Source organism: Lissotriton helveticus, chromosome 1_1 (assembly GCF_964261635.1).
Source record: "Lissotriton helveticus chromosome 1_1, aLisHel1.1, whole genome shotgun sequence".
Lineage (NCBI taxonomy): Eukaryota > Metazoa > Chordata > Amphibia > Caudata > Salamandridae > Lissotriton > Lissotriton helveticus.
The window spans coordinates 1,321,427,337-1,321,454,999 of NC_136057.1; the positions used below are offsets into that span (position 1 = coordinate 1,321,427,337).

Below are 27,663 nucleotides of genomic sequence, written 5' to 3' on the forward strand. Positions count from 1 at the left end.
TCCAATTGTTGGCCCCTGCTGGGTGAGTGTGTGAGTGACAGGGCTGCGAGCGCTGGGACCGGGACTCGCTCTCCCAGGAGTCCCGGCTACCCCGAGGCCAAGTCACCTGGCCCGCTCTCCCTGACCGCCCCCGCCCAGCAGAACAGCTGAAAAGGATTCCGCCTGTTTAGCAAACCGGGACGCCACACTGACTTCTGCCCTGTTGTGAAAGGAAGGATTTGCCACCGTCGAAGGGAAGGACTTACCAGCAGCTTGCGGAACCCGCTCCCTGCGGGTCCCGCTTCGCCGAGGCTGCCCATCCAATTGTTGGCCCCTGCTGGGTGAGTGTGTGAGTGACAGAGCTGCGAGCGCTGGGACCGGGACTCGCTCTCCCAGGAGTCCCGGCTACCCCGAGGCCAAGTCACCTGGCCCGCTCTCCCTGACCGCCCCGCCCTTTTTCTGACGCCTATAAGAAGCGGCGCACATCGCTGCGCGGGAGCGCGCGGGAGCGCCCGGGGCTAAGCCCGGGCCAAGGGCGGGCCCGTTGTTGCCCGTTAGTGCCCGGTAGAGACCGGACCGGGCCACCCCTTTTTCCACCCCAGCATCCATTCCTAGCAGATTACAAATATGCCGCCGAAGACAAGGAGCACTACAAAGACCAAGTCCAAAAACGCACAGGAGGTAGCACAAATAACCGGCCCCATTGATCTGTTCATCACTTGTACTCATGAGGTAATAAACCAGAGTATCTCCCTACTCGAAAAAAGAGTGTCACTGGATCTTATGAACGCGAAGCGTTCATCTTTAGGCACCATAGCAACTGCCGCATCCCCGATCCACCTTATTTCCCAAAACTGCTCTTTACCCGTGACTATGTCAGTCTCTGAAATCATTACAGTACCATCTACAGTAGACCTTTCTGTCACTCAGTCAGAGTCTGACCTTTCACTAACTTCGGACAATCTTGAGGCAACCCCTGACTTAGCGGTCTGCCAAACCCTAACTCAGGCAGGATCCCAGTGCAATTCCATCTTGCTCTCACAAGGAGAAAGGGAAGGAGCCATTTCAAAACAAGGCAGCACAAAACCTATTGATAGTGTAGCAAAAATGGCTCCGATCCCCGCTCATGCCACAGATCACTTAAACCAAGCAGTATATCCCCTCCAACAAAACATTTCACTCCTTCCGGCAGTCAACACTTTCCATCAAACAACTCTGAACGAGGCGACTGCTAACCTCTGCAGAACATGTAACGTGACCTCGCAAGTCCTGACCACCGTAAAAGATTTGCTGTACCAGTACTTAAAACCCATTCAACTCAGTATTAGAAATCTGGAAGCCCAGATGACCATAGTGTCGGCAACACTTCTTGACACCAATACATCCATAGAAATAAAGGGCCAGCGAAAAGCCCCCCAGTCCATCAAAAACCATTCTCATCCACAATCATCTATAGCAATAAAACGATCAAATTTGACTATTCTACCCCCTAAAAATCAAACGCAAAGTGTCATAAATCAAACTTCACAAACTTTAGAGCCCCAACTGCAGCAGAGTAAATCCACTGTGGTATTAGATCGGCAAACATCTAACACAGGCCTGGTAACCCAAGATATACCAGGACCGGTGATCAGCAAACCCAGCAAACCCCACTCATCAAAAAAGTCAGTACCTCTGTCACCAAAATCAGCCGTCCCCCAGCCTTCGTCCAAAAATAACCCCAATAAAACATCAGCTACCAGACGTTCAGTCCACTTGCCCCCAGAAGCCACTCCATATACGCTAGTACTCACCGGTGTACCAGAGCTAACCGATGATACACCTGAAACCGCATGGTTCCTTAAAAACAAGGTCATGCAGTGGTTAAGTATCAACAGGCCTTTAGAACCCCACCACTCGGGAGGGATATCCACAGTCCGCAGGGTAGTATGGGTTGGCAAAACAACAAAAACGACCCGCGGAGACTGCGTAATAGTAACCTGCAGAGATCCCTCCGTAGTGGATCATATTTGTGCTTGGCCCGCGCTGGAAAAAAAGGGGGGAATTGACGCTCGTCACCTTTCTTTCTTTTACCCTCCTGTGCGACAACATCGATATACCCCACCCTGGAATTGGCACCAGACCCCTAGGGAATCCTGGCGCCAGACCCCAAGAGAACCTTGGAATCAGCAGGAGTACACTTATGATCAGGGAGGCAGAAATCCCCCGAGAGACTGGCCAAGGCAATACTGGCAAGATAGGCCCATACAATCCTATGAAGGCTGGCAGGGCCTCCCAACGCAAAACCGCTTTGACTGCCTGGAGATGGTCGATTGACCACCCAGGGTCGAACCTAGGAACACAAACACTTCCATCTTATCGCAAATGAACCTCACTCAGCAGCGAGCTTCTTTGGAGCCAGTTCCTTGCAATCTTAGGAATGTATGCCAAGAATTATCAACCGGTTCCCTTAGCTTTTCCAATACTGTTACTATCGACGACCTATCTCCGGAAACACTAGTTGTTCCTACAAACACTTCTAACAAGGTTACCCAGATTACCTCCTTAGCTTCAGAAGGAATCAACACTGGTTTGCACCACCAGCATATTTTAGCTCCTAATCCTCCTTTTAACTCCCCGCAGGTTGAATTCCACCACTCTCAAGTCATCTTTCCTGCAAATACTCTGCTAAAATCGCCTCCTGTCCCTGCAGACTCCACAAACCTGAGCATCTCTATTGCTTACTGGAACATCGCAGGCTTATTATCAAAAATAACACTAGGGCCATGGCTAGACATGGCCAGAGGACATCAGATCTTATGCCTGCAAGAAACTTGGTGTTCAATCCCACTCCACCTCGCGGGTTACAAAACTTTCTTCACCACAGCAGTACAGGGAAATATGGGCAGACCCAAAGGGGGGCTCATGACGTACGTAGCCAACACCCTCCCCCTCAAAATGAAATTATTAAAGGAGTCATCAACATTTCAAATTTTTCAAATCTCTCAGATGTCATCATCCAAAGACAATAACAACTACATTCTCATAAACTACTACAACAATTTAGGTACCTCGGACTGCTGGTCAAACTTAGAGGAGATCGCCACAGCCCTAGCAGTGTCTCAAAATGACAACACTAAAACCTCAAATTACACTATCTGGGGTGGCGACTTTAACCTTCCTCTGTGTTCAAACTATAAAAACGGAAACTGCGGCCTCCAAAATGAACTTGGGAACCCCATACCTCACTTCGCCCACTCGCTCTGCGGTAATAAACTCAATGAAATTTTATTCTCTTTTGATATGGCCCACGCGAACGAACTGGTTAATCCGCAGCAGGATTTCCAGCCCACATTCCATGGGCGAGGCTGCTGCACAATCATAGATTACATAATAGCCTCTAATTCACTTAAAGGGCAACTAGCGAATTTCGTAACTGGGTCAAACCCAATAAGTGATCATTACCCGCTTAGTATACAAATTGACATCAAACGGGAAAGAGTCCATCCCATAAAACTGAGCTCCCTCAATCAACAAACACTTTCTATGAATAATCTAAATGGGTATACAGTAAAATGGACCAAGATAGATCCTGAAGAGGTGACACAAAGGGTTCTTGAAAAATCAGGTCAGTGGCTATCCAAATGCACGTCTCCGGAGGCATCACCGCAGACGATTGTCAGCAGTTTCCAAAGCATCCAGGAAACAATAAGGGGCGAGTTATTCGTTATCATAAAAAACAAGACTAAGCATCCCACCACGAGATGGTTTGACACCGCATGTCGAAAGGCCCTCTCATCACTTAAAGACGCCTTGCATAAACCTATTAGGGATCCTCAAGAAATTTCCTATCTGAGGAAGATATACAATACAGTAAGGCAAGATCGCAAAAAACAAATTAAAAAAGACCTCTGGATGCGCTTACACGACAGTGCTCAAAGAAAAGATAGCACCTTATTCTGGCAAACCATAAGATCGCCCTTCCTGGCCAACAAAACAGATATCGATCATCTTGATGTGGCTATACCGGAGGAAAACTGGGTTTCCCACTTCGCCCAAACTTTTGGAACAGCCCCTGGTCCCGTAACAGAAAACACAACTCACGAGGTCCAGCCTACAAGCAATAACATCTACCCAATTAAGATATGTTTTCATCTTAATGAAATTATAAAGGCAATTAGGGCTTCCAAACCTGGCAAGGCCCCTGGCCCTGACGGTGTTCCAATGGACTTGTTCCTCCATGATGTAGACTTTTGGGCGCAGATAATCACCCGGGTCATGTCAGCAGTAACCAAGATCGGCCTATTCCACTCATGGTCTACCTCCATCCTCCTGCCCATTTTTAAAAAAGGAGACCGCAACGACCCTGCTTGTTATAGTCCAATCTCCCTTCTGGACTCAATGGGCAAAATCGCAGGTCGAGTACTCCTGGACCGCTTACAATCCTGGGCCCGGGAGAATAACATCATAACCGACCTGCAATATGGTTTCCAGAAGGGGCTTGGGACCGTGGAGCAGGCTCTGAACCTTGTTCTATTGGCTGGTAAATATGTACACGCCAAAGGAGGCAACATCTACCTCGTCTATGTCGACCTAAGTGCGGCATTTGACTGCGTCCAGCACGCGAAACTCTGGCAAATACTAACTGACCTGGGTGTGGATCCCCCGATAACAACATTCCTACGAGAACTTTATTCAAATGCCGAAGGTCGAGTTCGTTATGGTATCAGTGGCGAACTGTCACGTCCATTCCAGATAACGAAGGGAGTAAGACAGGGCTGTGTCCTGGCTCCCTTCCTGTTCAATCTTTACACTAATGGACTTGAACAGGCTATGCTGGACGGGAGTCAGGACCTCCCCCAGATAAGTCATCGCCCAATACCTACGCTGTTGTATGCTGATGATTCAGTGATTCTAGCACGGACACTAAACCAACTTCAGATCCAAACCAACAAGTACACAGCTTTTATGGACTCACTCGGTCTCAAAATAAACATCAAGAAAACCTTCGTAATGCATCTCGGCCCAAGGACTAAAACCACAAAACCAATAATGGTTGACAACACCAAACTGGAAAAAACCCGGGTCTATCCATACCTAGGTATCCTAGTGGACGATGCTTTGAATTGGCGGAAGGCAATCGAGGCCAGGAATCTCCACTTTCGTCGTGCAACTTTAGCATTAACATCTTTCTCGAGGAAACTGGGGAAACCAGCCCCATCTGAACTTCTGACAATATACTATGCGAAATGCCATAGCGTGGCCACCTATGGTGCTGGAATCTGGGGTCATGGACGTATCGACCACTTACAGGTCACTGAAAACGCCTTCGTAAAGTATATCCTAGCCCTCCCCCAAAGTTCTCCGACATTAGCCTCACATCGGGAGCTTGGTATGGAATATATTATTGACACCATCCGATGCCAGCCCATTCTGTTGTGGCATCGAATATGGTGCAAACCTGAATGTCATCTAACTCGCTCCCTCATTGCTGACTGTTTAACCCTGGCAAATTGGCGGAAAATCCCCTGGTTAACCTATGTTTCTAATTTCTTTAAAGACTTGAATCGTGAATCCTACTTTGAAGAACCACCCTCAATGGAAGACATCTCTAGGAAGCAGTTAAAATTAATGTGTCTGGACCACCTAAGGGATTTACGGAATCAGACAGAGATCATTAAACTATCAAATGAAAAAATTGGCGCCCAACAAACTGGAAAATCCATGCAGCTTTATTTGATGTATTTTTTATCCAATCACGAAAGGTTTCTATTAACAAGACTTCGCTTTAACATTTTCTTCCGATTAGTTACATTCCCTGAAACGAATAATTGGTCGCCCAACTTGCTGAACTGACCCTGTGACGGAATTTCTCCTCAATCTACGATCCACGTTGTCCTTTTTTGTAAATATTATAAAATATCAAGGAAAAAGTGGATTATTCCGATTCTCCGAGCCATTGGTCACAGACAAACACATGCAGCATATCTTTATTTGCAATCCTTAAAATCAATGCATGACGCTAAATACATAGCGACCTTTCTTAAAGCAGTCTTGATAACACGTCGCAGCATTTCTAGCTAATTCTGGAACCGAACTGTATCTTAAAATTTATTTTTCTATTTAAATTTTATTTTTAATATTGTGTTTCTTAATCATGTGTCTAAAATTTTTTATTATGTACTTTTTATGATTATTTACTTGATAATCGAATAAAAGTTAATGAAACTGAAACATGTTCATAAGTTCGGAGTCGCTTGGGCATAATTTAGTGTGTGGAATATGTAGAAGTCATATTATTGAATACATCGATAATGGTCACAATTGTACACGTTATTGTAAATAACTGGTCACATGCAGTAAATACGGATTAATACAATGGCAGTTGTTTTGGCATGCATCATATGCGAAGAACGTTGAAAACAGATATTTTATGTTCTATTGAATTATCATTGAATCTTCATATATTATTCTCCTGAAGTGCAATGATGTGCCAAAAGCACTGAAAACTCAATTTTGTAATAAGAGGCACCGAAGATATTAAATACATTAGTTCTAGAACACAAGGAGTATATAACTTTTTTCATTTGTTTCTGAATTTTGTTGAATATCAAGAAATAAATGGAGTTTGCATGGATTAATGTATTTATGTAATGGATCAAAAACAAAGTCACCAACTTAGTAAAGTGTAATTACCACAACTGAAACAAAAACAGGAGAAAGTCGATTTAGAAATAGCATTATCTTCCTTCTGAACATAAATTGAGCCTTACAGCAAGCAAGCAGAGTTGGATCGCTGTGGGAGATTTGATCACAGGGGTTTTTAATTTCGAGTCAGAGCACTCCAGGTCCAGTCATATCAAAGTGATATCCCTAATGTGTTTTCTGATTCACGGTTTAAACTACACATAATTTCTAAAGAATGTAATTACTGTAATTTTAAAAATCCAGGTTGGTTCAAGTAAATGTAAAGAACACAGTACAATTCAAATTGAGTTTTAAATAGGATATGTATTGTATATCTGAAGATATATAATTGTTTCTTAGTGTACTACACTGTTACAAATGACTTAAGCCTTTAATTACATTTCTGAATCCAACACAAGGGAAGCCGCTTCATATCTAGGGCCGCAGCAACAGTTTTAACAGAATTGCCATAACACAATAGGACTACTCACTGCCATCTTGACTGCTAGAACTATAATAATATTATTATTCCTAAGAAAATGAACTTCCAATCAGTTGGTGAATACCGAAATAGGACTGGATAGGACCTCAGGCTCCCATGTATAAAATACCTTGTCCAATTCTATGCTCGGAGTTTACAACGAATTGAACCAGCACAGGTAAGCCTTATTTTCAGGTGCTCAAGGTGTGATAAGATAAATGTTGAATTTGCCGCAGGATCTGGGATACAGAATGTACCTCAATCTGGTGTTAACTCCTGAACCACTACTTTAGCATCAGCACAAGTGTTTCATTAACACAAAGCAGAAAAAACTCACTGGTGCGCATGCAGTGCAGCCAATAAGAGCTGTGCTAAGGACTTCAGTGAGAGATGGTTTGGAATTGACACCTCAGAGAGGTGATGTCAATGCAGGTGTCTCCAGATTGATACAGAGAGACAGCATCCATAATGGGTCTGCTTCAAATTCAGGCTTAAATGACTGATCAATTCAATTACTTATTATTCGGATAAAAGCATATCCATAAAAGTACAAATCACATTGCAACATAAAAAATACACAAATGCATCATAATATAATATATAAAATCAGGTACAGCAAAACATTATTCATAAAGTGCACATCGTATCACAGGCTCGTACAGCAGTTTATTAAAAAGCGCCTTCACGGAAAGCCAGTTCATTGTCTTCCAGGAGGAGAATAGGTCTATATGCAAATTCGAGGTGAATTGTTTTTAAAATAAAGGCATCAAAAGCCATTTAGAGTACTTTATATAGAACTTGCAGAAGAATAGAAAGCGTAGTATGGATTGCTCACTCCGGCCGTCACACTGGCAAGGCAAGAGGTCAAGATTAACATGAAAACCGAGGGGGAAACAAAGTAAGAATTTCACAGTGCCCGCACTTAAGCGAAAAAGGAGTCCCCTCTCCCAACGACCAATAGGGTTTGTGAGGTAGCTAGCCAACTGATAAGAGGTATTCTCGATTGACATAAAAGCAGCTACAGTTGGTTTCTTGGACTACCTGTCTAGTCTAACCTTATTGTAGTGCGTGTAAAGTGCTGTTCGAGCTTCTTTTTTGCTAACAGTGTCTGCCTCGTTTGGGCTTGCAAAAATGTGTTCATAGTACCCCTGCTTAAACTTGAGCGTACAACTGCTAATCACGGGATATCCATTTCCTTTTCACATTTAAGGCCATCTCCTATAATTTCCATTGTGAGGGTCGCCGCTGGGTTTTTCCAAATGGCTAGCCAGAATAAGGCGGGCGTGCCTTTATATAGTATTCAATGTAATAGAGATTCAATTCGCTATGGCAAATACATTGTGATGTGGAGATTGGGGTGCCTAAGAGTTTCCGGCAAAAACGATTTTCTTCAGGCTGGATACTGCAGTCCACTTATCAATTCTCTCATCGCTACTCACAACTAAAACAAATGTTGTGGGTCAAGGAATGGCAACCCAACAACTGGCTTTGCTGCTTGGGCAGTACAAGTAAATTATACTTCTATGGCAATTGCTTCTTAAAAAGATTGAAATCTGCCCGAGCCAAATGTTGTTTCACAGATATCTTGTCTCCACATTGATGATGAAGCTACAGAGTTGCTTTGGAAATTCATTGCTCTGATGCTCAAGACTTTGCAGCAAACTCTGGCATCATTATTGCCAGATGAAGACTGATATATTTTTTGTATTTTACATTTATACTCGTATACATCACTGCTGTCTCATTTTCTTCAGAAGACGGGGCTTTATCCTCATTTGCTGAATAAAGTCTGTTCTAAATGGGGCAGGGTGTGGAATTCCTCTCATATAGGGGGGATTGATTTGGGGGTGGTGGGGGTGGGAAGAACATATCTCCTTGTACGCGGACAATATCCTCTTGTATGCCCATAGACCCAGACAGATCTTTCATAGATTAATCTATATCATACGATCATTTGGGCAGTATTCTGGTTACCGCATCAACTGGGACAAGTCTTTGGTGTTCACCCTAGCAGGGGAGTCACCAGCGTTAACGTTGGCTTGTATGGAGTTGGTTTACAGGGATCTCTTCAAATACTTGGGCACAGTGGCGGCTGGTGACATTTGAAAGTGGTGAGGAGTAAATGTTGGGGACGAGTGGCCTGTGGCGAGCGAGCATAGCGTGCGAGCCCTACTGGCATAATGGATTCCACCTTATGAAAATTTGAAATGGTAAATTTTTAAGCAAATCTGAGAAAGAAAGAAGGTTACTAAAGCACCTCAGCGTTTCTCTCCTCCACCTTAAAGTCTTGGCTATCCCTCAGCCCCTCTCTCTCTTCTACATCCAAGCCTCTGCTCTCTCTCCTCTACCTCCAAGTTTCAGCTATCCCTTGGGCCTCTTTCTCCTGCACCACTAAGGCTCTGAATTTTCTCAGTCTCTCTTTTCAACTCAAAGTCTCTGCTCTCTCTCATTCTCTCCCTTCAAGTTTCTGCTCACCCTCTCTTTCCTTCACCTCCGAGTTTTTGCTCAGCCTTTCTCTCCTCCAACTCCAAGCCCCCACTCTACCTCAGTCTCTCGTGCCCAGGACCCTGCTGTGCAACATACCAGGCAAGAAAATGTATACTGTACGCATGCCCTTTACACACAAACAAATTCTTCAGGGCTGACGTTGCTCTCCTCAAGTAGAAAATATACCCACAAGCCGCCTGTACTGCCTGCTGGGTTCCTCTTGTTCTTAGCCCTTCATAACAGGCAACCAGGAACAATGCGTGATGAGGGGGCACTTCTATTGTGCTTAAGTAACTTGTTCTGAAGTGCACTTTGCCTTGCCTGCGAGCCTCAGCTTTGTGCTTAAAATCAAGGGTGTGTGTGTGAGAAAGATTGGTGCTGTTTTGTGTGTGGCTGCAGCCGATGGGGGTTTGCGGTGTGCATGATTGGAACTTGTGTATGTAACCAGAGCTGAAGTAATCATGATCTTAAATAATGCGAACCCCATTCTAAAGCAACACTCCTCAGTTTGTGGAAATTCATTTTGATATTTTTAAAATAGGACGTGCCCATATAGACAACATGCATGCACTGTGTGTTTTTTTTTAGTGTGGTTGTAGTTTTGTTAGTCACTTCGAGTAGGAAATTTACTCTGAAGCCTAAAATAACATCCAAGTGACTTGTTTACTCTTTAAGCCATGCAGCACGTTGAAGAACTAGGCCCTCTGAGGCAGAGCAGTTGGCATGACACAGATACCCAATGAAACAGTGTTTTCAACTCGGTAATGAGACCGATGGTTGGTATCTTGTTCAAAGTGTCTACTTACTACAAAGGAGTGGGACTTCAGGCAGCCAATGTAAAGTGTCTACGACACCAGTGTAGTTGTTGATGTCTAGGGGGAGGCCCTCTCAGCCTCCTGCTTTTTAAAGCAGCCGCGACCCTTCCCCGGCACCACCTGCTGCGCACCATCTAATGATGGAGCCCTGGCGCTTCCTGCCAGAGCCCCTGGTGTGTTGACACACTCAGCCCCAGGCCCTGTGCGTGGTGAGAGGATGTGGCCCATCGGCTTAAGCTGCCGACTCTGGTGCTGAAACCAGGGTTCGAGCCTCGAGGTCGCGTCCACATGCATACTGTGATTCTGGGCATGCAAATCACTTAATCTCCCCGTCCGTCCCTGAATGTGTAATGTAAATACAGGGTCGAGTTCGCGCTATATAAATTATGCACAAAAAAACAGTACTCGAGCGAGCCGCGAATTGGTTTGAGAGTTAATGCACCTGCTGCTGCAGCTCAGGTGACATTCAGTATTCCTTGTTGGTGATTGGGTGCAGAGTCAGACACATTGATTATTTTCCTTTTACTTTATGGTAGGCCCTTAATGACATCATAGGTTAAAAAATCTTGCCGCGCCCCAGTCCAGCATCGAGACATGGTATGGATTCGGAACCAGCGCTTTCCTCCAGTGCAGCATTTAGCTAACATTGCATACCCATGGGAACTGATAGCTCACCCCGCCTCTGTTATTAGCAGTAGCTATTGAAAGAAAAGAACATTTCATAAACGGGTAGGGCACGTCCATTCGGTTAGGAAGGGCTGGGCTTGGCTACTGTGGGGCACCCGCACAGATAAGGCTATTGAGGGCGAAATGGAGCGCGCTGGAGCTGAAGTGTTACAGAAGTGGGGTGGGAGTGTGGGCGAGGACCTGGTAGAGCAAGGGCCAGTCGCGGCCTGCATTACGGGCGGGTGGGGGGTTTGGAAATGGGGTCCCACTCGCGACGACCTGAGGGGATGAGGGGGTGGCGGGAGGGGTTTGGAAACTAAACGAAAACAAATATAAATAAACTAAAATAAACGTACCGTCCATAGAGACTCCGTTCCGATTCCCGCCGTCCTGGTTCAAGTCCTGCAGGCAGCACGTCATCAGGAAGGCGGCGCGGCAGGCAGCCTCCCTCCCCTCCACCACCGCGCCGCGTTTTTGATTGGTGCGGCCGGCTGCCCCAGGCTACGTCATTTTCTCTCTGTATTCTGCTGCTGCAGCATACAGAGAGAACAGGGAGAGTTACTCGAGGGCAGGGGGAGTTGCTTGGGGGAGTGGCTTTCCCACTGTTGGTAATACTGTCTGTTTGGGCGGCCTCAGGCTGCCCAAACAGTCAGTATTAACAACAGTGGGCAAGCCACTCCCCCCTGCCCTCGAGTAACTCTAAACCAGGACATTCTGCTTCTGCCTTCTCGCACGGCGAGAAAGCAGGGGGGGTGGCACCCAAACGCCCCCATGGAGGAATCGCCACTGCTTGGGCATATGGATCACTACAACGAAAGAGGAGTTTCTTCGTCTGAATGTACACTCACAGCTAGAAAGGCGATGTTGCTCAATGGCGGCCCCTGCCAGTCTCCATGATGAGGAGAGCAGTGCTATTTAAAATGATGGCCTTAACAGGTCTTTTATATGTCATACAAAACACCCCGTTCCTAATTCCCGAGGCTTTCTTCCGTGTGATCGAATCCGAACAACGGACGTTAATATGGGGCGGTGGGAGTCCCAGGAACGCTCTGAAGAAACTACAAAGGGGGGGGGGGGGGGCGGGGTCTACGACAGAGGACTGGTGGTTCAGGATATAAGGAAGTATTACTGTGTGTCACAATTGGTCAATGTCAGTGGATGGGTCTTCTCACCACTTGATGAACCGGCCTACCAGGTAGATCGTCAGGCTCTGGGTAAGGGTGGTTTCCTTTCAGTCTTAGATGGGGGAAGAAAGAGGCTCTCGTCCCTCCCATCCTGCACGCAGACCGTGGTCATGGCCTGGCAGAAGGCGACTGAAATGATTGGATGGGAGGCTCGGCTGACTGAGCAGACCCCCTATGGGAGGGAGAATTTTTGGGCGAGGTTCGCCATCAGAAGGGATTCCAGTGTTGGAGCAACAATGGTATTGATCTCCTGGGAGACATCTGGAAAAAAGGGGAAATGATACCATTTGACAGTCTACGGGCGGAATTCCAGATGCAACCCACTGAGCACTTTCTGTACCTGCAGTTGTGGCACGTGGCTGCCGGAATACCCGCCACTTGAGGACAGACTCCTCCTCGACCCAATGTTTGACAAAGCAATATCCCTGAAGTATAAAAAGCTTATAAATAATACCCCCGACTGTCTGGGACCCCTGCGGGCCACGTGGGAAATGGACGTGGGCCTCCTGAAGGATGATGACTGGAGGGAGGCCATGCAAAGCCCCAGAGAGATAGCTATACGGGCCAGGTTTAGACTGATTCAGCTCCATATTTTGCACAGATCCTATGCTTCACGGTCTGCGCAGTACCACATGGGCCATTACACGTCAGACCAATGCGTGAGGGGCTGTGGGGAAGCAGGAAAGTTTTTTCACATATTGTGGGAATGTCCGAAGATTCGAACATTTTGGAGACAGGTGGCTCAAATAATGGCGACAGTGGTGGGTGAGCCAGTCCCGGTAGAGGAGAGATGGCATATCCAGGGGTGACTGGGGACGTAGTCTGGCCTAAATGGCCCACAACATGGCTAGCTCTTGCGGGAGCAGTGGCAAAGCGCAATATTGCCAGAGCATGGGGCGCAAAGACATCCCCAATAGTGCAAGTCTGGGAGAACAATTTGGACTGGTGCCAGCGGGCTGAGCAGACAGCATATCAGAGCAGGGGGTGCCCGCGTAAATGGGAGATGATATGGAAGGCCAGGATGGCCTACACAGAACTGATCAGCCCACACCATAATATGAACATGGTGGATACCCTAAGATATATGTTTTGCAGCCATGTGCCTGCTTGCCTGGGGGGAAGATGGGACAGTAGGGGGGGGGATCTGATTTGCCTCGCTCTCAATGCATCTATGTATGTGGATCTTAATACAGTATATGCTGTAATGATTCCTTAAACAAATGTTCTGTTTCCTTCTGTTTTGGTTAATAAAAATATATATTTTTAAAGTATTTACACAGCACTCAAATAGGAATAAAGTGAAAACAATACAAGAAAAATCCCACGCCAAGTTAGAAAAATAGGGTACATTTTAACAAATCAACACCACCAAAACTAATTAAATCTAATCAGTAGAACCAGAGTTAGGATTTTGAAAAGTTTTTTTTTATTTATTTTTTTTAAAAACCTTTATTGCACAGTATCAAGAAACAAATACGGGCCTACAACCATCTGGCCGGCCGAGACACATTTACGAGCATTATAGCAAGCTATATCGCAACTCAGTAGCACAGAGTACAGAAGAACAATCAATCTAGATTACACCGGATATGCAAATACTACCGAGAATACAGGAGAATGCAAGGTTCATTTTTAAAGGTTTTCATAAGTAAATTATAGGAAAGCATACGAAACAGGAAGGACCAGAGTACATATAAGCCACCAACGACATGCGTGGGCAACGTACCTCAGAAGAATTGCGAGCAAGCAATGAGAAATAATCAAAATGGCGGCATAAGAACAGAACAAAAGGATAAACCGGAACAAAAGACATAGCACGCCAAGCGCTACCCACCTAACCCCAACCGAGCCCACTGACCCAGAAAAAGCAAAAAAGAAGAGAAGGAAGAACGCAAAAAGAAAGAAGGCCCATAGAAACAAAAACGGACAAAAGAAAGTCCCCCCTCCACCTCCCACCCTACACACATGCAGAGGCTATGGCCTACCCCCCCCCTAACAGTGTGTCTGTCGCCCCAAAAAGATTACCCGAAATATAGAAGAGACAGTAAAGCGAGAAGAAAAAAAAGGAGGAAGCATATCGAACCGGAGGAGGGCCAAACGAATATACTCAGAATAAACAACTTACGTAATCATGGCCGCCATCCCCGGACCCCCAACCCAACATTAAAAGCAACGTGTAACTACCCCATGTGTACAGTACAGTCCCCACAATACAAGCGTGAGCAAGCAAAAGGAGAAAACTTCATCAACCCTGCCCCTTACGGTACGATGTGTAGACAAGGTCCAGCTGGATAATGGCCATCATGAAGAGAGCGAGCGGACGGGAGGAGTACAACAGAATAAAAGACTGTCCACCAAAGTCCGCACAACTCAAAAGCAAGTGTGTCACGTTAACACAGAAGGAAAAAACACAGCGCAACAATCCTCCGAGAGAGGCCGGACAAAGCAGTATTGGCAGTCCCAGGAGAAGATAATGAGTCATGCGAACAGACCACAAAGGAGCCGCCGAACAGGATGTCCAGAGACGATTCCTTAGCCAGCGCAGAAGTCCACGAACCTCAGGGCTCGCCCCAGCCACAACAGGCAATTCCACGGCTAAGTCAGGCTCTTGTACCATCAATGCCTCCGTGAACATCCGGGTGGGCAACTCACGGCATGTAATCATAGGGTGTGGCGCAGTGTCCCGCACCCGACAGCAAACATGGCCAGTCGAGGGCATAGCGGACAAAAGGGCGTCCAATCGGTCCCCCAGTTTATGGGCATTGACACATAGGGCAGCACACAATTCGCCCAGCGCCCCTAGAACGTCGCCAGTCCGCAGCGGTTCACCAGGAAAAGGGGATGCGGCAGCTCCCTGCACGCCAGGCACACAAACATGGAGGCAACCTCGAGACCGGCCGCCGACTTCCCCCGCGGACAGCCGAGCCTCTCGCGGCCACTCCGCACAGTAGAGCCGGGCCGGGGGCACAGGGGCAGCAGGTTCCATACCAACACCCACACGAGTTCCGCGAAGAAACGGGGCACGCTCGTATACTCGGGAGCAGCCCGGGGCCGTCACTTGCGAGTGCCAAGTGGCCGATACAAAATGGCACCCACCACAGCACTGGGCAGCAAGAAAGCTGGGAAGATCTCCTACAAGCCGTGGGAGAGGATACTTTGTAGCACTCACGGCCGTCTGAATCTCGGAGCATGGAGCGCTGCGGAGCAAGCAGGATAAGTGCAGCGGACAGCACAGTGTAGCAGCTACGATCCACCGTTCGGCTCCGCTCCAGCCACAATGGCCGCTGGCGTTGTATCAGGGTCGACCGTCCCCGAGGAAGAGGGACCCGGTCGCCGCCATGAAACGCAAAGGAGAAGGTAAGGGCGCCGTTTCGCTTCCCCCGCTGAGAACACACCGGGAAGCACAACGTTGAAATCAGGGTCACCTCCCGGATCCGAAAAGTCGGTGCAGAAGCAGGATAGCGTGCAGGATAGGTAGCAACACGGGAGGAAACGAGAGGGTCGGCAGAGCCGAGGGTTCAGGCGGCCATCATGCTTGAAAAGTTTTTAAGGAAATATAGCAGCTAAAAAAAAATTTAAAAAATCGAGCGCCAACCAAGAACATCCAGTCACACGAGACCAGAGTAAAAAGTCAAAAGTTAAGGAGAAAAGAAAACATCTGAGAAGATAAAGTTCAGCAGGGAAAAACAGTCAGTGGTCCTAGGATCCTAGAAGGAGCAGGGAGTCATGCTCTATGCTCTGACTTTATCTCTTTTTTGGAAGTTGAAAATCTCCAGTGGGACGAATTTGCAGGCTGTAGCAGACGAGGGCTTCACAAGGCCAGATACCATTCCAGAGAGGAGCCGCTGTACAGGATTTGATGCCACAGAGAAGAACATAGTGGAAGCTTCCATAAAGTCAGGCAGACCAGGGATGCACCTAGGGCACATTGGCAAGCAGGTAGGTCCCGGTCCCATGTCAGTTCTTAGACCACTTGTTACGTCCCAGGTTTTGTTTTTTGGTTATTTGGGCACCTTTAGCACTACTTCCAAGGGTCCAGGGTTAGGGGGGCACCACTTGGAGGGCAGGACCCCCTTCAGGAAAGGTCCAGTTTCATGGTTACTGGAGCTTGTTGAGTCCCTGTAGCTTAGAACAAGAGGCCGCCAACTAATCATTGTAGTCACACTGGTAATCCTGGAATCAAGCAGTAAGGCAAGCCTGAAGCAACAGGGCCATCTTCTGAGAGTACAAGACAGGCTTCAAGCAGCAGGGCATTCCTTTAAGATGCAGGGCAGTCCTCCAGTGGGTCAACAGCAGGTCCAAGAGTGAACTGAAGAGTTGGTCTTGGGTCCAATATTTATACTTCAAACTAGCCTTTGAAGTGGGAGAAATGCCTATACCTATTCCCCCCATTTTCTCACTGTCCGTGACAAATACACAAAAGCCAACTGCCAACTTTTCGCAGTCATGTGACCCAGGATTTAGGCACCAAATGGTTAGGACAGGAAAGGGCCACCTTTCTAAAAGTGTAATTTTCAGACTGAATATCCAACTTTACCATGAAAGACTGTTTTAAATTACAATTCTTTTATGACCAAACATTACTTTTCTATTGGCTCCTAATCAAAAGGGAGCACTTATTAAGTGTAATAAGGTAACCTAGTGTTATACTTTGGGAGAGGTAGGCCTCACAGTAGTGAAAATAAAGTATAGGAGATTTTCCTTACCAGGACATATAAAACGTAAAAGTGCATGTCAAACTTTTTAAATTACACTGCACCCTACCCTATGGGATGGTTAGAGCGTGTCCTAGAGGCGACTAATGTGTATTAAAAAGGGTTTAGGGCCAGCAAAAGGTTCATCTTGCCAGGTCAAACTGGCAGTTTACAACTGCACACAGGCTGCAATGGCAAGCCTGAAACATGTTTTAAATTGCTACAGGCGCACTAGTAACATTCAATATACAGGCCCTGGACACATGTACAAATTTACTAGGGACTTGTAAGTACATTGTAGATGTTCTTGCATTAGCGCAGATTTACGACTTCCATGTAGTCACAAGAATTTACAGGAGTAGACCTGGAAACCAACCTTTCCCAATGCTGGAAGAGATTCGAGAACAGTTGGTGAAAACCCTTGAACCTTCAAGTTTGTAAATGTGCTCCTACTCAAAAGGGAACTCCAACCCTGGAACTACCACTACCTACTACTGCCAGCACCAGCAAGAAGATCTGAGAAACTTTATTAAAAAAAGGGCCTTGCTACAATCAAAACCCTGCTATAAGAGTCCTGCTTTAATCAGAGAAGCTATCATCAGAGCTTTTATATAACAAGAACACTGTCACAATTTGTCACCAAACTGTGCGGCATCCTACAGACAAGACGAGACGATCCAGGTCTTGGAGGATGTCCTCTACATGGAAGACTGGCAATACAATACACTCAGACACTTTATCCTCGAGTGTTGCAAATTGGCACTAAAATAATTTTTTTTCGCTTATGATGACACACTGTATCTCCAAACCTATGGCACCTCTATGGGCAGTGCCTTCGCGCCTCTATGGGCAGTGCCTTCGCGCCTTCGGTGGCAGGACTTTATGTAAGTCATTTCGAGACCCAATATGTCCAAAATGAAACAAACCCTTTCTCTTCCAGTATTATATACTGGGAGAGATATATCGATGACATCATACTTATTTGGAATATTGCACTCGATTTGGAACCGTTCATGACTTGGCTGAATAGGCTAGATCCCTGGCTGAAATTCACCCATACAGCTAGTAACAGCAGACTAGACTTCCTAGATCTTACAATTTTTGTAGAAAACAACGTTCTCCATACTAAAACCTACACTAAGCCAACGGCTAAGAACAGTCTCCTTTCGTATAAAAGTTACCACCCTAAGCCACTCAGAGATAACCTTCCTTATAGCCAATTTCTGCGGCTCAAAAGAAACTGCAGTAAAAAATGAAGATTATCAAATTCAAGCCAAAGAATTGAGCGAAAAACTAAGGAAAAAAGACTATACCGAAAAAACAATCAAGTACTGCAAAAAAAGAGCCAACAGCCAACCGAGAGAATGCCTTTTGCAAAATTATCCAAAAGCACAGATACAAGACCTAACTACCTGTGTCACAACCTTCTGCCCATCTTCCTACGATGTGCAAAAAATGGTCAATAAGAACTGGCATATCCTGAACACTGGGCTCTTTAATTGGCCTAAACCAAGATTCGCCAACCGCAGAACAAAAAACCTCAAAGATGTCCTAGTACACACACGACCTCAGAAAATACAGCAATTGGCCAGAACGAGAGATGACACCAATAACAGGGCACTACCCCTGTGGTTCGTGTGTAGCATGTAAGACAACAACAGTGTCCAAAACACTGCAACTGTCGGAGACCTTAGTATGGACACAGAAACAGCATACTAATTGTAATTCCTCACATGTTATTTACATGGTGAGTTGCCCCTGCAAAAAGAAATATATCGGGATGACTTGCCGTAAAATCAAAATAAGAATTGGAGAACATAGAAGCAACATCAGATTAAAAAAAAGACCACCACCAAATTATGTTCCCACTTTACAGAACTTAATAATTCTTGCGATGAGCTTCACTGGACTGTAATAGAAATGCTGACAGACAAATCCCATAACTCTGAGAAAATACTATATGAAAAAGAACAGAGGTGGGTAAATCGTCTTAGAACCTATGAACAAGGTCTGAATGACTCCATCGCCTGGCATCAATTTGCTAAATAAAAACATTGCCTACACTAACATACCAAGCTGGTGTCAACGTTGCTTTGCAACCTTTTAATGTATCTTCAATATGTAAAATTCAACGTTGCTATATGACATTGAACAAGGCTTGTTTGTCTTTCAATGTTAACAGCCTTCAGTAAACATAAAGCTGTCTCAATGACAATATATAAAAAACTTCACATTCACGCGCGCCAGCGAGTGCCCTTTAAATCCGTACTCTGAGTTCAGACTCTGCATCCGGGGGCAGAGCCAGCACAAGTCTGGAAGAAGTCCAACACGCGGGTAATGGCGGCGTAGATCCTTCCCAATCAATACCGGTAAGACGAGCAAGTCACTCCAATAATAACTCGCCCACCCCTTTCTAACAGCTCTGGCTAATTATTAGCGGAATCCCCGATGAAGAAACTGGCTCTACTGACCCAGGTAGGATTTCCCCTTTTCTTCCTATTTTTGATATGTTTTCCCGATTAACCCGCTTATTAAACTACTTCAAGTGGCGTACTAGCGCACAATTGCGAGCGGCTGACTTTGAACCTTTTAACCTCTCAAAAATGACTTGGTGTATGAGCTACAGTGTTTAGCATAAGAGTCACTATATATTTTACTCTAGTTCGTTCTCCTATTCTGTCCAACCATCGAGAATGTTTCCGAGTAATCACTGCTACGATATCACCTAGAACACAGTGAACAACGAATATGTAGCGATTAAGTGCATGCCTTCACACTGACTGTCACCCCCAATTTATACAAGATCTTTGATCAATTCATGTTGTATAATGAATTCGGACCATAAATCAGGGGTCCTTGCTTAGCATACTTACCTTAATCCAGGGCGTAGTCGCCTTCCTCCAACTGCTTTTGTAACATAATGTTTACTTTGTGAATAAGTTTATTTACTTCTTTCCAGCCTCACTTGATTGCAATACGATACAAATGAAAAGTGTGTATATGTATATGTATGTCTTCCTCTCATTACAGAATTTGGAGGAACAGTTTTACTCAAAACAAATATCCGAATAACGACCACAACAAAAGATACTACACAAATTGTGTGAGTAACACTTCCTGTTTTGTTAGTCCTGACGAAAGCTCCATAGACCCCTCGGGCCGTAGGAGCTGAAACATGTCGACAATTTTACCACAATACTCCTAAGATCCAGTAACTTGATCTCTATGTAGTAATAACATTTTTAGAACAGTGGAAATTCACCCTCCATTAAAAAACTTTGGGTGTCCTTCCCAACATTTTTTCCTTTTTTCCAATAATTTGATTTCACACTTTTTTCCTCTTCTATCTCTGGACACTGCACTTTAAGACCAGAGGTGCCTCTGGATGAGGCTGGCAAATCACTACTTATTGGAATACCCTATGATAACTGCCATAACTACAATGTGGGGCAGAGGAAACATATACACCGCATTCCAACAACATTGAGTTTTTGAGGGTACTCTAACATACTTCTTAGCCAATGGTCGAGGAGTGTCACAAGTGTCCGTTTTAATTTTGATTAATCCATTATTCACCCTTGGGGAAAGAAACGGACGCTTCAATTCCTCATCCCTCCCTGCTGATAAACTATCCTACAGACAGGACAATTAGATTTATGAAGCATCCTGTCCCATGGACAAGTAGAGATCTTGCAAAATTTCAGAACACTGTGGGGTTTTATGCATTACAACAGCATGGTGAAGCGATTATAAAATTTACTTTTAGCATTATGGACCCAGTATTAACACGAGCTTCTGCAATAACAAAATGTTTTTATTTTCCGAACACTAATGCGTGACTAAAATATTAGTTGGTTAACAGAATGACAACAAAGTGATTTCGGAGTTGGTTTAGAGTATCCTTCTGAATTCTAGGGCTTTAACTACAATCCGTAATAACTGGAGCCATGGAAGGACTGGGACAACAGCCTAGGTTTTTGATGTAAACCATACTATAAATGTGGTTTCCAGAGCTTATGCATAAAGCATCCTTCAGAATGAATGGCTTCTCATGATTCTTGGATATGTTCAAAACATTGAGATAGTACAGGTGCATTTTACAATTACAAACGCTGGAACAGAGAAGGTAATCACATGTCACATTTCTAGTCTGAACTGTACCATGACCCGAGTCTGAACTAGAAGAGTCAGGAATTAAAAGATGCATCACAAAATGGGTTCCCGTCTAGTCATGTTTGTCCAGATTGTAAGGTGAGATCATTGTTAACTGGAGCTTAACCAATGTGAAACTCGGGGGAGTTAATGCTTAATTAAGGGGAGTGATTAAGTCTATATAAGCAATTGCTTTCAAAGGCAGAGAAGGGCGGGATCTGAAGGGTGGACAGAGATGCTTACGCCGGACCAGTGCCAGAAGAACATGCAGAAGTCTGCAGCTAGCACATGCACCTTTTGACTTGCGTGAATTGCACATCTGTAGCCAGAGAAGGGAAAGATGTCTCTGGGGAGTGATATGGGCAGAGTCTTATAAGATGCGAAAGACATGGAATTACCGACTTCAGTGGACAAACTTGACTATTAGCAATGTTCCAGGTATGTGTAAATGTGTGTCATTAAGTACTTTTTCTGCCTTGGGTTACTAACATTAATAAGACTAAACAAGGATACAGTCTAGTCAGAATAGGGGTGTTAATGTGTTAAAGCAACCATTGAAAGATTTTTTGATTTAATGACAAGCGTCTTCATTTTTTGCCCTTTATCTAAATAATGATTATACTCTGTACAATGATTTTTGTCATTGTGATCCATCATAGGAGATTAAAGATAGTGCCAATAATTTCCATGAGGCGTGGGCAATATATATTAAACCATTACTGGTGTTTTCATATATGAATAGAATTTTCGTGTCTATGGTTCCTCGCATAATAACCTGTGAACCTCTGACAGATAAAATGTCTTCATCAAATATAATTTTTTTCGATAGAAGAAAGCATGACAAGATGCACGATGACATACTTTTCTCATTGTTTGGATTGAAGTCAATGACCTAATCTCTTGGTATACAAATTCTAGGGAGGGTGTACATTTTACCATAAAAGGGAGGATCTTGAAAGATTGTTGGCAAACACTATGGCTTCAATGTCAAAGTACTGTGATGTAAATGAAGAGAGGCTTCAGGCAGAGTGCTCAGATATCCAAAGGGATGCAACATGAATTGGCAATTGCTTGACATGGAAGGGGCTCTCAACATTAAATGGTAGTCCAAACTTCATCTCAAGTTTGATGGGTTTTAAGTTTTGGAAGGGTATCAGCCTTAGACCTTGAAAGAGGGTGGCAGTGTCTGGAATAGCAGTGCTTCCTGCACTGACTGCTCTCCCTGGATGTCCAACTGAGGGAGCAGAGAGCACTGCTTGCTGAAAGAGCCTCTTCTCTGGCTGTAGTTTCACACGTATGTCTTGCTGCATCCTGATTTCTTGAGATCATCCTCCACTCAACCAGGCACCGTCAAGGTTCTTGCAAACATTTTCATATACAAAGGACAGTCTTCCCGTGTGTGGGAATTCGGCAACCAAACCACACAGACTAGGGGAGCTGTATGCAGCTTTTTTGCTTGCTTCCTTTCACAAATGGGTCAATTCACAGAGAAAGCATGATAGTCTCTTTCGTGATAATCTATTTACATTCTATGAAGACTACAAATAAACATCACATCAAATAAAATGAGGAAGAAGGGTAAAAAATTACCCTGTCAAAAATATGGTAAAACACAAAAAGTGTGCAGGACACTATTCTTGTGTGTTGAAAAACTAAACCATGGCTCTTAAACAGCTGCCACGAACATCAATAATTTAATAAATGAGTGATCATAAAAACGGAGCCTAATTGGATCAGGGTATGAGGATGAAAAATATCTGTACACATCCACTGAGTCAGATTAACAAGCTCACACATCTACAAAAGCAATAATTTTATGAGCAGGCATGTATTTCACGTGTGTTGGCACGTGCAGAGGATAGATGCTTGATAAAAATACAACTTGACATACAGCAAGGTACAATTCAGCCCCCTTCCCGACACCCACTCCCCACCCCCAACTGACTATGTTCCATTTGGTTAAGTTAAAAAGTGTTGCTCGACTCGCCTGCCAACTCAAAACATAATTTGTCAAGACACCAGTTCTTCTCTGGTTGTGCTATAAGAACCCCAGGCAAAACACATCTACGTGTTCCAAAACAAGTTTGCTGCCTAACAACACCGGAGACTTTGTTATCATTAGTCTGTATTGGGGGTAACTGGTGATTGCCTTGAATGTTCCACTCAAAGGCGCAGTCCAAACTGAAAAAGAACCATACATAAGATGAGCAGGTAGTTCAGTACCCAAAAGGTTGCAGGCTCTAAAATGCCTTAAGCCATTTTATCCATTCATTTTAGTATCTTACGGTAGCCGAAAATAATTTTGCACCATATTTGAGGTTTTATGGATATATAAGTCTATGAGCAAGAACCAATAAGCTAAGAGCAAGAGCCACACCTAATTACTAACCTCACAAGAAGAGAGCTAGAAAAAAAGTACAATCTGGTGGACGTAACAGCTTTTCCCCAAATATCAAAGTTGTTTCAATGAAATTCATTAGGATTACATCTACTAGAAATCCATTGATAATGTGGCTATATAGGGATAGACCACTAACATCAGTTGTACCAAAATACCGCAGCAGATCTTATGCCCCTAAATGTATTTTTTATCAAATTATACATTCATAACTATTTAATCAATGTTATGTCAGCATACAATTGAGAATGTATGCTTCTGAAGTAGAGCCACTACCTTAATGTATAATGCCCTGCTATTCCCAGACTAAACCACGGTTCCTGTACTGGTCCAATTCTACTATAAACAGAAGAGAAAATGAAGCAAGAATGAAATGAGAGACAAAGAGGCAGATAGAGCAAAGTAGATGAATATTACTCCCAATGCATCAAGAAAACAAACATTTTTAAAATCAAAATCGTCCACTGGACAAAACCACCAACCCACATATGATTCACCCACCCAAAACTATAAAAGGGAGAAAGTAGCAGCCATCGTCTTCTTCATCCGAGATCAATGTCCACAAAAGAACCCAGCTCCTAAGATGAAGTACTGGCTCTTTCCGGTTAGACTCGTGGTAAGGTGGCGTCCTCAAGTAACTCCCAGAGATGATGCTCCTCTCAGATCATTCTGTCTGCAGTCCGCGTGACACACTCCTTTTTCAGCTGTAAGAGAACAGACAGAATCACCCACATGTTTTCCACCACAGGTGGGTATCGTTGGGAGGGATGAATAATGTGTCATTCATAAGATTACGGCTTTTCTGAAGCCTGAGTGAATCCATGGTAGCTGAAAATTCACTCCCAAAGTACTGTCTAAAAAGACGGGAAGTGATCTGTAACACTTCAGGAAGTGAATACTACAGACTAATTCACTGTGTCTATACTCATTCCTCTAGTCGCCACCTTCCTGATAAGGGGCACCTCTTAAGGAAATGAGCTTTAATTACAGACTTTGTACAGGTCTGTTCATAACCCAACGATCAGTAGCTGGGAGGCAGGCAAAGAAGAGGGTGGGGTTTTACAAAGGGAATATCTGGCTCTTTGAAAGCATTCAAGAGAGGTATAGGTCTGTCCCTCACAGTGGAAAGAATGCTTTACAACACAGATTTCCAGGTCAGAAGTGAAAGTACAGAGCTTAAGTTTGCCCTCTTGACTTCTTCAATTTAGAAGTCCTTCTGAAAAGTGCTGTTCCTTGAATGCTCAAGGGTGAAAGATAAGAGAACAACAAGAGATCATCAATAAACACGGCTAGAATCATGTTTCGAGGAAGTCAAATGGAGCTTCCATCTAAATAGGCCAATGGCCTGTAACCTCCAAATATAGGATGTACTTAATCGGGCAAAGGCTTTGACAACTCAATACAAGAGGGAAAAAAGGAATCCCTCCATGGTGCCCTCAAACTTACCTTCCACAATACATGCACAAATAAAATGTTGGTGCACCTGTTAGGACTGTAACAGAGCCAGGAAAATGCAAACTATTTCGATAAACGAAACCTTTGTTGCCCATTATTTTGATGGCCCAGCACCATGTGATCAAAGGATGGAGAAGGGGCAGTTGGAGCTAAAAAAAACTCCTTCCCACAACTCATCCACAATGAAGTCACCAATATGTTCTTCGCTTGCAATGCAGGTACAAAGCAAATTGATTGAAGTGTTCACTACTGTAGCACTGCTTCAAATATGATGAAACAAGCAGATAATTTACTATAATTGTCCGTCTGCAAATTAGGTCAATTCAGAAAAAAAATATTACAATTCACCAAATAAGCACAAGCCCATCTTAACAAAATGTGATCTTTGACCTTCGTGTCTCAGAAACACTGTTGGGAGCATACAGTTTCAAACCACCAACATTCATGCAAAGGGAAACCGATAACTGACACTTCCCTAACAATTTGAATGACAATCACATTCTTCTTTAACCCTCAAAAAATAGCAAATGATGTACTTGTATTATGATTACTGCAATCTTGCTGTAATCACACACAAACATCAAATTTGCGATGCAAACATATTCAATGGGGTTATATAGCAACACTCAAGTTTTACTACCACAATTTTAGGCAACACAAAATTGCTTGTTAAAATTATTAATTAAATAACATCCGCCTGTTTTATACACCATTGTGGATACCTGTGAGTTGCCCCATTAATCCACACATTTCAGTTCCTTTCAATAAAGATACGCAACAAAACCACATTTCACATACATATTACCATTTGATTAGTCGCAATTCCCGACAACTTTCATAAAGGTTTTGTTCATCAAGACATGCCAGCACTTAGTCAGCCATCCCACCTCTCACACCAGTCTTTTGACTACCATAACCTGAATACTAATTCCCACAATAAAAGTCTTTATATGAGATTTCAGGCGTCATAATCCTAATGCAGAGAACGAGCCCTACATATAACATACAATACATGAGTAGTTTCTTTTTGTTCTGGAGAGCGATTTGTCTTTTTTAACATCCCCGATTACCTCAAGTCCTACTTTATCTCAATTGACATAAAAACACGTTAATTGGCTACACAAAACAATTATGATGAGGATATATAAGTAAACCTTGCTAAGTAAATCGAGGGGTAAAAAATGTCTTTGTGCAATATCAAAGAGAAAATATTGTAAAGTTATCATAAAAATTTGCTACCAGCAATAACAAATAAAAAGCAACAAGCAAGTATCTTTCTGAGTCGCCAAACATATTTTCAGCATCCATGTTTAATTGATGTTTAATTTTTGATTGGGACCACACAGCCATTGAGATGGTCACAATTATGAAATGCTTATAGCATAACTGTGTTCTTGAAATGCATGCAAGAGGAAGAAAAATACAGTCCTTACGGGTGAGCCATCACGCAATCACTGCACCAAATACGTGTAGTTGGGCAAGAAATACTTGTTAATAGCAAGCAACTACCTACTAGCAAAATCCCTGGGGTTGACGAGACCTAGAGGTCGCTTTAGTGGGCAAAATAGAATCTATTAATTCACAATACGAGAACACATTAACTTAAACCCAAATTATTAAAGCCCTCCCTGCTGACCTACGGAACATCAATGCCACAAAAAGAATATGTGACATTTCAAGAACTGTTATAAGAGAGGTAACGTTATTGAAACAAAATTAGGACAATTAAATATACATTTGTTGCTGAAGGTTATAAGAATTTTAAGCACAAAAAAGAGTAAGGCTCCTGTTAGAAGTAACACCTTTTCAGGTATCCGCTTGAAAGATTTAGTGATACTCTCTTGCCTTCATGCTTACTGACTGGTTTCACGTGACACCAACACGTTCTCCCAGACACCATCCCTATTTGACTAGCTATGGAAAACACATATGCCTTGCATCACAGTTATGCAGATAACTGGAGTGTCAAAGAATGTGGCATAAGAAAGATCTTCATTACAGACAAATAGTCAGCATTCTTTTTGCAGCTTTTACTTATATAGCCCTATGAATTCAAAGATGGGAATCATGACTCCTCTTTGGCTCACTGACCCAGTGGGGTGCCTCTAAATAGAACTTCCACAGGGGCAAGTCCTGTGGGATTCAAATAGCCTTTCATCCTCTAGAGTCCAACAAAATGAGTACCATTGAGTTGGGCAACAAACAAATGTTTTATACGACTATTAAATCATTTAGGGTCAGTCAGCCTGTGCATACACACTATGCTCTGTGATATTAAATTCCTTGAGGTAGATGTCTGTAAGAGTCAACAGGTGCCTGAACAGACATCAAATAAAGATAGGTGAATAAACTGGATCTTCCTTAACTCCATCATCCAGGCCATGCAACATCAGAGTTTTGGGAAATCAAGGCACCTCGTTATCTCAAACAGGCAAATCATCCTTCAGCACTGCCCGGAGAGTGCCAGCTCAGTAAGTATTTTAGGAAACAAATGTGTTGCAGCCTCGCTGATAAGTACTGTTAAGAGGCAGCTAGTACTTTATCAAACTGCTAATGAAAAAACAATCCTTTAAATGTATTGAAATAAAGTATTTTCAAAGTGCTACTAGTCACAGTTGACCCTCCTGAAGATCCAGGTGACTATCTGCGCAATTATGTTAATGAATAAGAAATCCCCTACCGGAAG

The 27,663-nt window shown here is 44.0% G+C and overlaps 1 protein-coding gene and 1 long non-coding RNA gene across 3 annotated transcripts in view; both read right to left on the reverse strand.

Moving 5' to 3' along the window:
• Positions 1-27,663, reverse strand: part of AKAP8 (A-kinase anchoring protein 8) — a 925,614-nt gene that overhangs the window by 874,478 nt on the left and 23,473 nt on the right. The gene's annotated exons all lie outside the window — the stretch shown is intronic.
• The window catches only part of LOC144823436 (uncharacterized), a 29,568-nt gene continuing 22,670 nt past the window's right edge, over positions 20,766-27,663 (reverse strand). Inside the window, exon 2 of the long non-coding RNA XR_013608793.1 lies at positions 20,766-24,226. This is a non-coding gene — a long non-coding RNA (uncharacterized LOC144823436). The remainder of the gene's footprint in view (positions 24,227-27,663) is intronic.